The sequence below is a fragment of the Podarcis gaigeae genome (genome assembly GCF_964106915.1).
Source record: "Podarcis gaigeae genome assembly, chromosome: 7".
NCBI classification, from domain to species: Eukaryota; Metazoa; Chordata; class Lepidosauria; order Squamata; family Lacertidae; genus Podarcis; species Podarcis gaigeae.
In genome coordinates, this window is record NC_139683.1 from 58448873 (window position 1) to 58460108 (window position 11236).

Genomic DNA, 11236 nt, shown 5'->3' on the forward strand with positions numbered 1-11236 from the left:
ACTGGATAAAATGACAGGAAGGATTCGAAACCAGAGATTTACCAAAAGACTGGAAGAAATATACGAACTATCTGAAGAGCAACTGTAAATATATGAAATATATGAAATATTGCAAAGAAGTGAAAGAAGAGAGACAAAGAAGAGTTATGAGATTTAAATGTAATAGTGAAAGTAAGAAATGTATATTAAGTGAAAAGATTGGAAAATTTTCAGATGTGATTGATGGAAGTAAAAAAAACTGTATAAGCTATAAAAGTATGTTTAATAATTGTTGAAAATGTTATATTAAAAAAACTAATAAAAATATTTTTTTTAAAAAAAGAGAGATAGGGGACCCATCCTTTTACCTTTCGAAAAAAGGACAGGTTTGCCTTAAAACGGAATTAGCATTTGCAACCATCTCATGGGCCTGGCATCCTACACTTCAATTCACACAGTTCTGTTGCTCTGTTTCATCTCCTGCAAGTGAAGTAGTGGATGGGCTGAATTGGGACCTGGTCGTGATAATGGACTACATGAGGGTGAAGAAACCAAGACTAAGATGCTGCTAGTGGGTAGCTCTCCTGTCAGGCTTTGCAGCCTACTCTAAATGGGGTAACACTTCCTCTGGAAGAACAGGTCCAGAGTGTTTGGGGGGTCATCCTGGATCAGCTGCTGTCACTTGAGGTTCATGCAGTCTTGGTGGTGTGGAGTGCCTGGCTGGTGGCCCAACTATGACCCTATATGGGCAAAGATAGCCTGGTTTGTAGTAATCTATGGTCTAGTATCCTCATGATTGCATTACTGCATGTCCTTTATGTAGGGCTGCCTGTTTGGAAACTGCAGCTAGTGCAGAATGGAAACTGCAGCTGCCTAATCACTGACAGGTGAGCTGATCATATAACACTGATCCTGCCTAGCACTGAAGTGCTGGCTGCCTATATATTTCCAAGTCCAGAGTGCTGGTATTGACCTATAAAACCCTGCATCGGTTGGAGTACCTCTCCCAATAATGTGGTGTAGTGGTTAAGAGCGGTAGTCTTGTAATCTGGGGAACCGGGTTCGCGTCTCCGCTCCTCCACATGCAGCTGCTGGGTGACCTTGGGCCAGTCACACTTCTTTGAAGTCTCTCAGCCCCACTCACCTCACAGAGTGTTTGTTGTGGGGGAGGAAGGGAAAGGAGAATGTAGGCCGCTTTGAGACTCCTTAAAAGGGAGTGAAAGGCGGGATATCAAATCCAAACCTTCTTCTTCATCAACCTTAATCCCAGTGGATCTTTTTCTAGAAATGATCCTCCCTAAGTGAACTAGATCTTAGCCAAGAAGAAAAGTGACCTTAGGATGACACACTGCTGAGGTTAGGTATGTATTGAGAGGGTAAACTGAGCACACCCAACTTCTCACACCCCTTTTTTCTGAGTCTGGTGCTATCATAGCTAGCTTTGCCCTTGTACAGTCTTGACCAGCAAAGCTTTTAGTGGTTTAGTGTATGTTTCTAATCCCTACAAATGCAGAGAAAAGTCAGAAAATGGGATGGCAAAAGTACTTTAAAAAGATTAGGAAAAGGAGAAAAGGAGGTCAAGAGCCCTCAAACCATAGTGCTCATTAATTCTTACGACTTATCAAGATTTCTCAGAAGCAGACTCATGTTTTTCTCATTGGATAACAACAATTTCTAAATAAAAGTATTCTGGAAGAAACGCAACCTATCGTCCATATGCCTGGCATCTGGCATGTTCACGACAACAGGATGTGTATTAATGAGATGCAATTATAATATGTAATAGAAAAATATGTCCCAGAATGATGACAACTTGCTTTTTTAAAAACAAAAACACAAAAAAACCCAACCCTTTCTTTCTGAATTAATCTGACTGTCTAGTTTTACCTTTCATTAAAAAAAATATCTGTCTGGTATCCTTTTGAAGAAAGAAGACTTTGCTGAGGAGAGAGGCATTTCCTCGCCCCCGTCTTCACTTCCCCTTCAGTATCCTTGTTGCCAGGTCAAGTCAAGTCACATCAGCAACTTGGAGGCCAATTTACACAAGCCATAAGCAAACCTGCAGCATTTCTGACACCTCCAGTTAAGCCTCCAAATAAAAAAGGGAAGAGGTGTGTGGTAGCTTGCATTGCATCAGGATGTACAACAGACTTTGGTGACTTTTCCACTTCCTCAGACAGCCTATCCGTAGACGCAGTAATCTTTAAGAAAATTACATAAAGCTTTCCACAGCCGGTAAAAGTTGATACTTATCTAGAGACCCATTAGGCATTATTTTAAAAGATGTACTTTGGGACCCCATATGTTGGTGAGAAAAAAATCAACGATATTTGTAGGAAAACTTCTGCATTACTTAAGGAAAAGGAGATTAAAATCTCTGCATTACATAGGGGAGGAAATTGTGTGTTTTTTAAAAAGATTGATTCGGTCTAGAGTTTTTAGCCTATGTGTCTTGCTGTATGACTCTTAAACTTTCTCTGTGAGAAACATATGTTGGCTCCAATTCATCTAAAGTTAGTCACACAACTAAGTTCAGTGGAAAGCAATGGGATTAACAGTGCAACTCTCTACATATCTACTCAGAAGGAAAACCCACTGAGTTCCATAGGGCTTACTTTCCATAGAAAAGTGGGTATAGGGTTAGATTATTCCATTAATTTCAATAAGACTTTGGGGGTACTTCCAGAGGGGGAGGGGGTTAATTTGCAATGGGTTGTTGAGATACTGCAAACCAGGCATTGGCAACAGGTGTGCATTACTTTTTCAAGCCACCTTCCCCTAATGGTAAACTGTGATTAAATGAGAAGAAAATATGGGCTAGCATTTAGATGCCAATAATGTTGTGTGGAGCAGCTTCGTCACGCTGGCCACGTGACCCGGAAGTGTCCTCGGACAGCGCTGGCCCCTGGCCTCTTAAGTGAGATGGGCGCACAACCCTATAGTCGGACACAACTGGCCCGTACGGGCAGGGGTATCTTTACCTTAATGTTGTGTGGATGCTGCAAAAAGTGTGGGGGGGAAATAACTTGCAGTGTGATGTAGTGGTTAAGAGTGGTGGACCGGTGAACCGGTGGATCTGGTGGTGGATCTGGTGAACCAGGTTCGATTCCCTGCTCCTTCACATGCAGCTGCTGGGTGACCTTGGGCCAGTCACACTTCTCTGAAGTCTCTCAGCCCCACTCACCTCACAGAGTATTTGTTGTGGGGGAGGAAGGGAAAGGAGAATGTTAGACACTTTGAGACTCCTTCGGGTAGTGATAAAGCGGGATATCAAATCCAAATTCCTCCTCCTCCTCCTCCTCCTCCTCCTCCTCCTCTTCTTCTTCCTCTTGAGGAGCACCAATTCTACAACAGACACCAAGAAAATTTCCACCCCCACCCAGAAAATGCTTTTCTTAGACATTTTAGTCCAGTTATAGAAAGAACTCCATCATTTGAACATGCCTCATATATACTTTCAAATCCTCCAGATTTACAAATATGAACATGGGCTCAAGACTGCACTCTTAGGCCCGAGAGAGGTGTAATATGAAACAGACTCTCATAGTGCAGCACACAGGCTATGACCGCTCTTACTAGCATGCCAGTAAATTGAACACGGTGCTGTTTTAATAGGACTGTGCGCAAGGCACCTCCAATTTGGTTTTTCCTAATCTGCCCCTAATCTGACCTGGACAATTTGGACCCAACCTAATCCCCAACCTCAAATGGGAGACCTGCCTAGTCCTCATGTTCAGTTAGGGTTTTAAACTGCATCTCTTTCTTACTCCCTGCTCCTTGCCCCCCAACTGCCTCCCCTTATGACAGCCCTGGATCACCACAGGTGGACCTGACCTGATCCAGGGCTGCCCTGATCAGCCCAATTTGGGATTTGTCCAGAGCAAATGCACAGCCCTACTTCTTACTCTCCCCCGTTGGCTCTCTGTTCCATCACAACTGCTGCTGCCACCTTCTCCTCTTCCTCCTTCAGCTGTGAACTAAAAGCATGCTGCAGCTGGGTGCCTGAGACAAGAAGAGCTTGCACTGTAGCCACCTTGGGACACCTGCTTGAAGACTGTTTTATTTCACAGTCGGAGGAGTATTAGTGACAGTGGTGACAACAGTGGTGGCCTGGTAGGAAGGCAAGCAAGTCGAGAAAGACAAGCATGGCATTGGCATTCAGTTAACTGATATGACGGAGACTGACATGGTACAAAAACCGAGCTGGCAAGTACATTCACAAGGCTTTGAGCTCTTCTGATATCCTCATTGTCAGTGTTAGCCTCCATTTCTGTACTGCCCTGAAGTAAATGTTTCCGCTAACCATGGCATTACACATTTTAAAATGTGCATTCCTTCTGTATACATGGTATAAATTCAGAGGCATAAACTCAGGCAACAACTACATGTTGTTTAGCAGAGCCAGCCCTACCAGTCGCCAAAGAGAGGGGTCACCTCAGGCTGCTAATTTTGAGTGTCATGACAGGTCAGTAAATGGTCAGTTACTTTAACTATTTAGCATCACATTTTCACTGCCGGGGAAGAGGAGAGGAGTTTACGGGATTTGCTGCCTCAGATGCCAAAATAACGCAACTGGCCTTGGGTTGACATTGTGAGAGGGGATTTGCTCATCCACCTCAGGCAAGATGTCTTGGACTAGCCCTGTTTTTTAAAAGCCAACTAAGGCTTTTAAGCCAAAGTCATTGCCTTTCCACTGCAGCAAAGTGGCACAGGAGCCAGCCAACTTGCAGGGAATCTGCAGGCGGCCAGAGAAAAGTGTCTAATCCTTTCCCTGCAAGATATGCAAGATATGAGAGGTCTTGTTATATACTTTAAGCAACTGCTCTTTTTTTAAAAAAAAACAGCTTTAGTTAGAAGATATATTTAAATATCTCCAACTTGGCATAGACTGGTCCATTAGGGAGAAGAGGGCCCTGCCCCACTGACTTTAGTCTCCCATCAGGTAGCTCCACCTGCCTGTCTTCTTACTTACAAGCTGTCGATTCGGTGGCTTCCCCTTAGCCTCAGTGTTGCTGTTGTAGAACACAGCAGGGAGGAGGAAGACTGGGGGGTGGGGTGGCCTAGATTGAATTGGTTCTACCTCTCATTGGCTCTGACTCCATCCTCTGTTGGCTTCCCTGTTTTCTGCCTGACCAGTCCATCCCAATAGATACCAGTCACCACTGGTCTAATTGACAACAAGTTCTGCTATTCATGTTTGGGGGATTTCATCTTTCCCCCACTCTTAAGTACAGCCTGTTGACTTTGGACATAGGGTGTGTCCTGCCCCTTTCTATGCAGCCTTAGCAAAGGTCTATGGATCCCCTGGGATTTTTAATCTCTGTGTTCAAATTGCAACGAGCTTCATGAAATCAGACCATTCAGGGGAAATTTGTGATCTCATCTGCCATTCCTAATAAGGATGTTTACCAAATGAAATACCTCAACATACTGTGATATTTCCTGCACTAGCATTTGGGAGCCAACTGTCCGTTTTTAATTTTTTTAAAAAAATAATCCTCTGTTAAATGTCTAGGAACCTACTGCTGGGAGAAACAGCGTAATTTATGTGGTGATAAAAAGGGAGGAACCTATTCAGCTTTGTTTCCAGGTTTGATGGGACTATGTTAAAGCAAATGAAACTATGATGAATTATTTAGCAACTATCGCTGCACAAAGTAAAAGTGAAAGATTACACTGAACACAGCTTTAAGTCTGTTTAAAAAGATAAATATAAATTCCCGCCCACAAAGTTTCTGCAAAAACTACAGAAACCAAAATTTCCTCTCCTACCATCTGGAATAGAATGAAAATAATCAAAGCCCAGTTCAGTCCTGTTGATAGAACACCTTCCTCTGTGGATCACTACACAAGACTTTCAGGTTCTGTCTTCCACCACCTGTTCTGTGAATGTGTGAATGCGCTGTAACAGGATGGCTCTGTGGTACAATTGCACAGTAAAAGAAACCCACCAAGAGCACAGTGAGGTTATTTATCACTCATTAGGAGCTAAATGTTACATCTGAGGAGGTGAAATCAATTTGCAGACTCGAGTTCCACCCCAAAACCTCACCTCAGGATTCTCAGACCACAATCTGGTTCTCACTCTGGCATCCTTCACTTGGTTTTTGGTATTGTTGATAATTGGCCTTTGGATCCTGATCCATATATAAATATGCACAACACTATGTGTGCAACCCAGGACCATGGTTAAGTAGGAATGAAGGCAGAAAGTTTCCTGACATTCTAAGACTTTCTTCTGGATACCTATCTAGTCCAGAATCCTGTTTCTTACAATGGTCAACTAGGGAGCTATGGGAAACCCACAAGGAAGACGCATACACAATAACCTTCTGCTACTTGTTTTCCCCAGCAACTGGTATTCAGAAGGAACATTTAACTATCGTGGTTAATAATCTAATAATCACTGGTAGCTTTGTCTACCATGAATCTGACTAATCCCATTCAGGCTAGTGGCACTGTCACAGGTGTGTATGTGTGTACGTCTGGTTATGCTGGGATCCAAAATAGCTATGAGATCTGGGAGCTCCAATGCTGACAGAAAAGTCTGGAAGTCTGGAACTAGAAAAAGTGGTGAGGGATGCAAGTTTTTTAAGGTAGGAGTTAGGGGAAATGATTCCTGGATGCGTATCAAACAAGAGATGGCAGTTAATGAGCTATTTCAAAGTTAGAACTGTTGGAGGAAAGAAAATACATTTCTTTTTCCTAAGCTTCTAGTTAATGCAGGTGTTTAAAGTGCTTGAGGGCACTGCTTGTTTAGAGCCATCACTTGTGTATAAGCCTCTTTGTTTAAGTTAACTCCACTTTTAAAAGCTCAGTCATTTTGTTGTTCTCTCTCAACATGCTAAGATGTCTGCTCTCTCTTTCTCGCTCCCTCATCTCCACTCCACTCTTATTGTAAATAGTTCCTGCATGAATAATGCCTTTGAACTCCATAAACTGGAAGTGATTTTTTTCCAGTCTAATTCACACAAGCTGCAAAATCTGCTAACAACAATGGTACTGGACACAAACAAGAAGGGACAGTTTTGTAGTTCTAACATATCTATGTCTCTTGCAGAATCCCCGATAACACTTGATAAGGAAAATGGAGTTGCAGCATTTTCAGTCATTTACAACAGAGCTCACAGAGAAGTTTGATAAAGCTTTTAAACCTCTGGAGAAGAATATTACAGCATTAACTTCCACAGTAGATGAAATAGCTAAAACTGGTAAGTAAGCCATTAATATGTGAGTTAAACATGAAGATCAATTTTTAAAATGTGTAAATGCTCAGGAAGCCCTTCATCTTAAACTGGAGCTCCAGGGGAATATATAATAAAAGATTAACCTGCAGGTGAGGGGCATGATAGATAGAGACTTTGAGAAAATGTACCTGTCCTCAAAATCTATCACAAATAAATTTGTAGTGCGTTCAAGTAATTCTGTTGAGAAGACCATTGTGAAAAACCAAAATTTGTTTGCTCCCTTCAGTTGAACTGAAGTTTGCACAGTTTGCATAGGGCCCATTTACACTGCAGTTTATAGATCTGATCTGCTGCAGCAGTGAAAGAGCTCTGAATGGGCTTGCTGCGAATTCATTACAGATTAAAATACTTTGCGTACTAGCATCAGCAACACCTCAGCTTGCAGGTTTTTGCTTGTGGACTGTCACATCTCCTAAATTGCATATATTCTTTGGCCTTCCTTCTTTATAGGTAAAACTAACCTAGAAACAGCCTCTAGGTAGAAAATGCAGGGGCAGGAATCCTTAGTGGGAAATGGGTTAAACATCCTTACTGCTGCCTGACAATATTAGCACTGCAAGTCAAACACAGAGTTGGGAACCCTTACGTTTGTCTCATAATCTGTAGTTCTGTCCTCACCTCTGTAAGTCTAATGCAGCAGATGTGAGACATCACCAGGCACTGCACACATGTTTTCATGCATATTTTTGAATACCACAGCAGCTAGAAACTGAGATCACTATAAGCTCACAGTCATTTTGTGGCTTTTTGCACTTCTGCAGAATCTCCCCAGGTTCAAGCCTGCATTATACGAATGCATGTAAGAACCAGTGGATCAGTTTGACTAGCACTGGTGATATCTGAGTTCAAGTGTGCCCTCAGCTATGAAGCTCACCGGCTGATCCAGTGACAGGCACAATCTCTCATCCTAAACACTTGCCATGGAAAACTTAAAGAACATGCCAGTCAGCAAACGAGACAAAAACTTTATTATCTCAGAGTCCCCAACAAGAACAGGACAGACACAGGAAATTCCTGATTCTATCCAGACACAACTAAGTCTAGCTCCATCTGGTGACTAAAACGTATAACAGTAATATCTACACACCACATAGAAGAGTTGTTAGGAGGATAAAATAGCTGACCGTGAAGCATAGGCTGCCCTGGGCTCATTGCAGGAAGGGTGGGATAAAAATGTAATAAATAAATAAACTTAAGGAGCAGTGCATCGTTTGTTACAAAACAGCTTTAAAAAATATTATGATTGAAGTATACTCTTTACTTGGCACTGGTAGTCCCCTTTAAGTGATAATGTCAGCCACATTTCCTCCCTCGAACAGAGGTTGCTTTTAAACAATGGGATGAACAATTTTTATAAAACTCTCCGGGGATGTTTTGGAAGCCAGGCCTGCATGAGATCATGTAATGAGAGCGGGATTTGGTGGTGCTTTAATTCAGTAGATGATCACATTCATTTAAGCACTAATCATTTTAACAGGCAAATGCAAAGACTTTCCAGGTTCATAGCCAAAAGCCATCTCGTAAGAGTTCCCAGGTGAGTTTTGAAGAGAAAATAGTAGCTGATTAGATGTTCAACTGATATTGCCGAAAAGAGAGAGAGAGAGAGAGTAACAAAGCAAGTGCAAGGCAAGCAAATAGGATCTAAACGCTGTTGTGATGCTTTTCTGCTTTGAGGGCTCATTGTTTACTTTATGTGTTTCTAGACTTTGAACTCCTTGGAGAAAAGACTGCATAGATTTTAACACTTATATATAACATAACAAAGTGGGAATTGAGCTCCTGTTTTAGGTCTTCCTATTTCATAGTCTCTGTGGCACTGATGTGAGACTCAGCATTGTCAGACAGACAACAGCCTACAATCGCTTTTAGAACATTTCCTTGCATTCTAAAGAACATGTGTTGGGTTTAATTCTTTGTGACATCAAGAGTGGGAGGGACAATGGGCTGCAAACTTTGAACTCTCCCAAAGTGCGGAAAGGGGAAGGATGACGAGCCAGAAATAACAAGGCTGAAAAATACATTAGAAGCAGGAACGAAGAAAAACTCAACTTAATTTGTCTTTCCATTCAGGAGTACCACAAAAGCAAGCTCAGCGGAGAAGTTCGTGCCAGTGGTTATATAAAAAGTAAAAAGTAAAAAAATAAAACAGACAGAAGCTGGTGATTTTGCCCAGAGGCTGGTAACCTGCTTTGCCTGGATGCCAAATAAACAGGTGCAGTTAAATTTTAAGAATACTTCCTGGCCACAAGTCCTGATGAAATCTTTGGGATATTGGAGGGTGTCATTTAAAGGTAGTTGCCTACACCTGTACCCAGCTGATTTAATGCATATAAGATCTCAAAGCAGGTATGGTGGAAACACCCTTTGGGGAATGGAATACACTTTCTGGCTACCCCTCCTCAGTACGTCTCACTTTCAGTTAACATTCAAGACCCAGAATGTAGCTGAAAGTGCACTATAGCTCTTCCTTATTCCCATGATGCCCATCCTACTGTTATTTACATGCAAGCCCCTTTCACATGTTTACCTCAGAATCACATTGACCCACCTGTAGAAAACAGATGGCGGAGACCATGCATTTATGGGCATGGAGTATTTGTTCATTCACTGCATTGTTGCCTCCCAAATCTTTGACACCTGCAATGCAAGGACAGGGCAGCCATGTCAAAAGAAGGAAGCTCTGTTAACTCTTATGTAAAGAAAGAACAGCTGCATATTCTGGAGTAGAATCTTGAAGTGGTTAGGCAGACTGTGCTAAGTTGATTTGTGGCCAATCTACCCTGTGATGCCATGGGGATCACCTGCCCTGGATCCGTTCCTGAAGAAATTTTGGGTTTTAAACCCCAATTTTAACATACCCTGAATAGCTCAGTTGCTTAGAACGTGGTGTTGATAACGCCAAGGTTGCAGGTTCAATCCCTGTATGGGACAGTTGCATATTCCTGCATTGCAGAGGGCCGGACAAAATGGTCCCCAGGGTCCCTTCCAACTCTGCAAGTCTATGATTCTATGATTCCATGTTGAACTGACAGAAAGCTGTCATTTTTTACGGTGTTAATATTTTTTATCTCATTCATATATATATATATAACATCATTTTCAACAATCATTTAACACAATTTCATGTCTTATACAATTTTTTTGACTTCCATCAATCACATCTGAAAATTTTCCAATCTTTTTTGCTTAATTTACATTTCTTAATTTCACTGTTACTTTTAATTATCTTCACTAATAACTCTCTTCACAACCTTCCTTGCAATATTTCATATACTCCTCCTTACAAAACTTCTTGTAATCCTACCAGCGTAATCTGTTGATTACAACTGCTTTGCAAATCATTCACATATTTATTGCAGTCCTCTGAGAATATTTTTTTATCTCACTCAGAGCCAGGAAGAGGTGCTTTTGTTTTAAGCTTTTGCGTTTCAAATATTATTTCAAAGGTATTTTGAGTCTGCAAACACACACACACCCAAAACACCACCAAATGAAATAGTTGGGCAAATCTACATACACATTTTAAGTATGTATGGCTTCCCCCCAAAGAATCCTAGGAATTGTAGCTTGGTACCTCCTTTCCAGAACACCAGCATTTCCAAAGGATTTCCCCAGGAAGCAGGAACGTGTTATAAGCATATTTAAATCTGCAATGTAGATAAATGCCCAGGATTCCGAAACACTTTGTTTTCCTGCCAGATTCCATGCTTTCTTTGTTTTGCAAGCATTTTTGGAAATATTTGCTTAATGGAGGAACTAAGCGCCTCTCTTTTCAACAAAACTTACAGTGAACTAGGAGCATTTTACCTTTTAAAGAACTTGTGCAGGGAGAGTTTCCAGAGAATGTGGAAAATTGGTTAAGGTTGGAGGCTTTATTTCTGAGGGGATAACAAAATCTTGTCAACACCTTCTAAAAAAAAAAAAGGTTCAAGAAACAATTAAAGCCAGTATGTGATGAAACAGGGAGAGAACCAGCCAAGGCTGTTTGCTAATGTACTCGCTGGGGTTCT

General features: G+C 41.7%; 1 long non-coding RNA gene across 1 annotated transcript; it reads left to right on the forward strand.

Annotated features, from left to right (window-relative positions):
• Window positions 1–8259: 8259 nt before the first annotated feature.
• Window positions 8260–9432, forward strand: LOC310849022. Its single transcript, XR_014566739.1, has 3 exons — window positions 8260–8298; window positions 8704–8760; window positions 9297–9432. It is a non-coding gene; the product is annotated as an uncharacterized lncRNA (long non-coding RNA).
• The last annotated feature ends 1804 nt before the right edge of the window (window positions 9433–11236 follow it).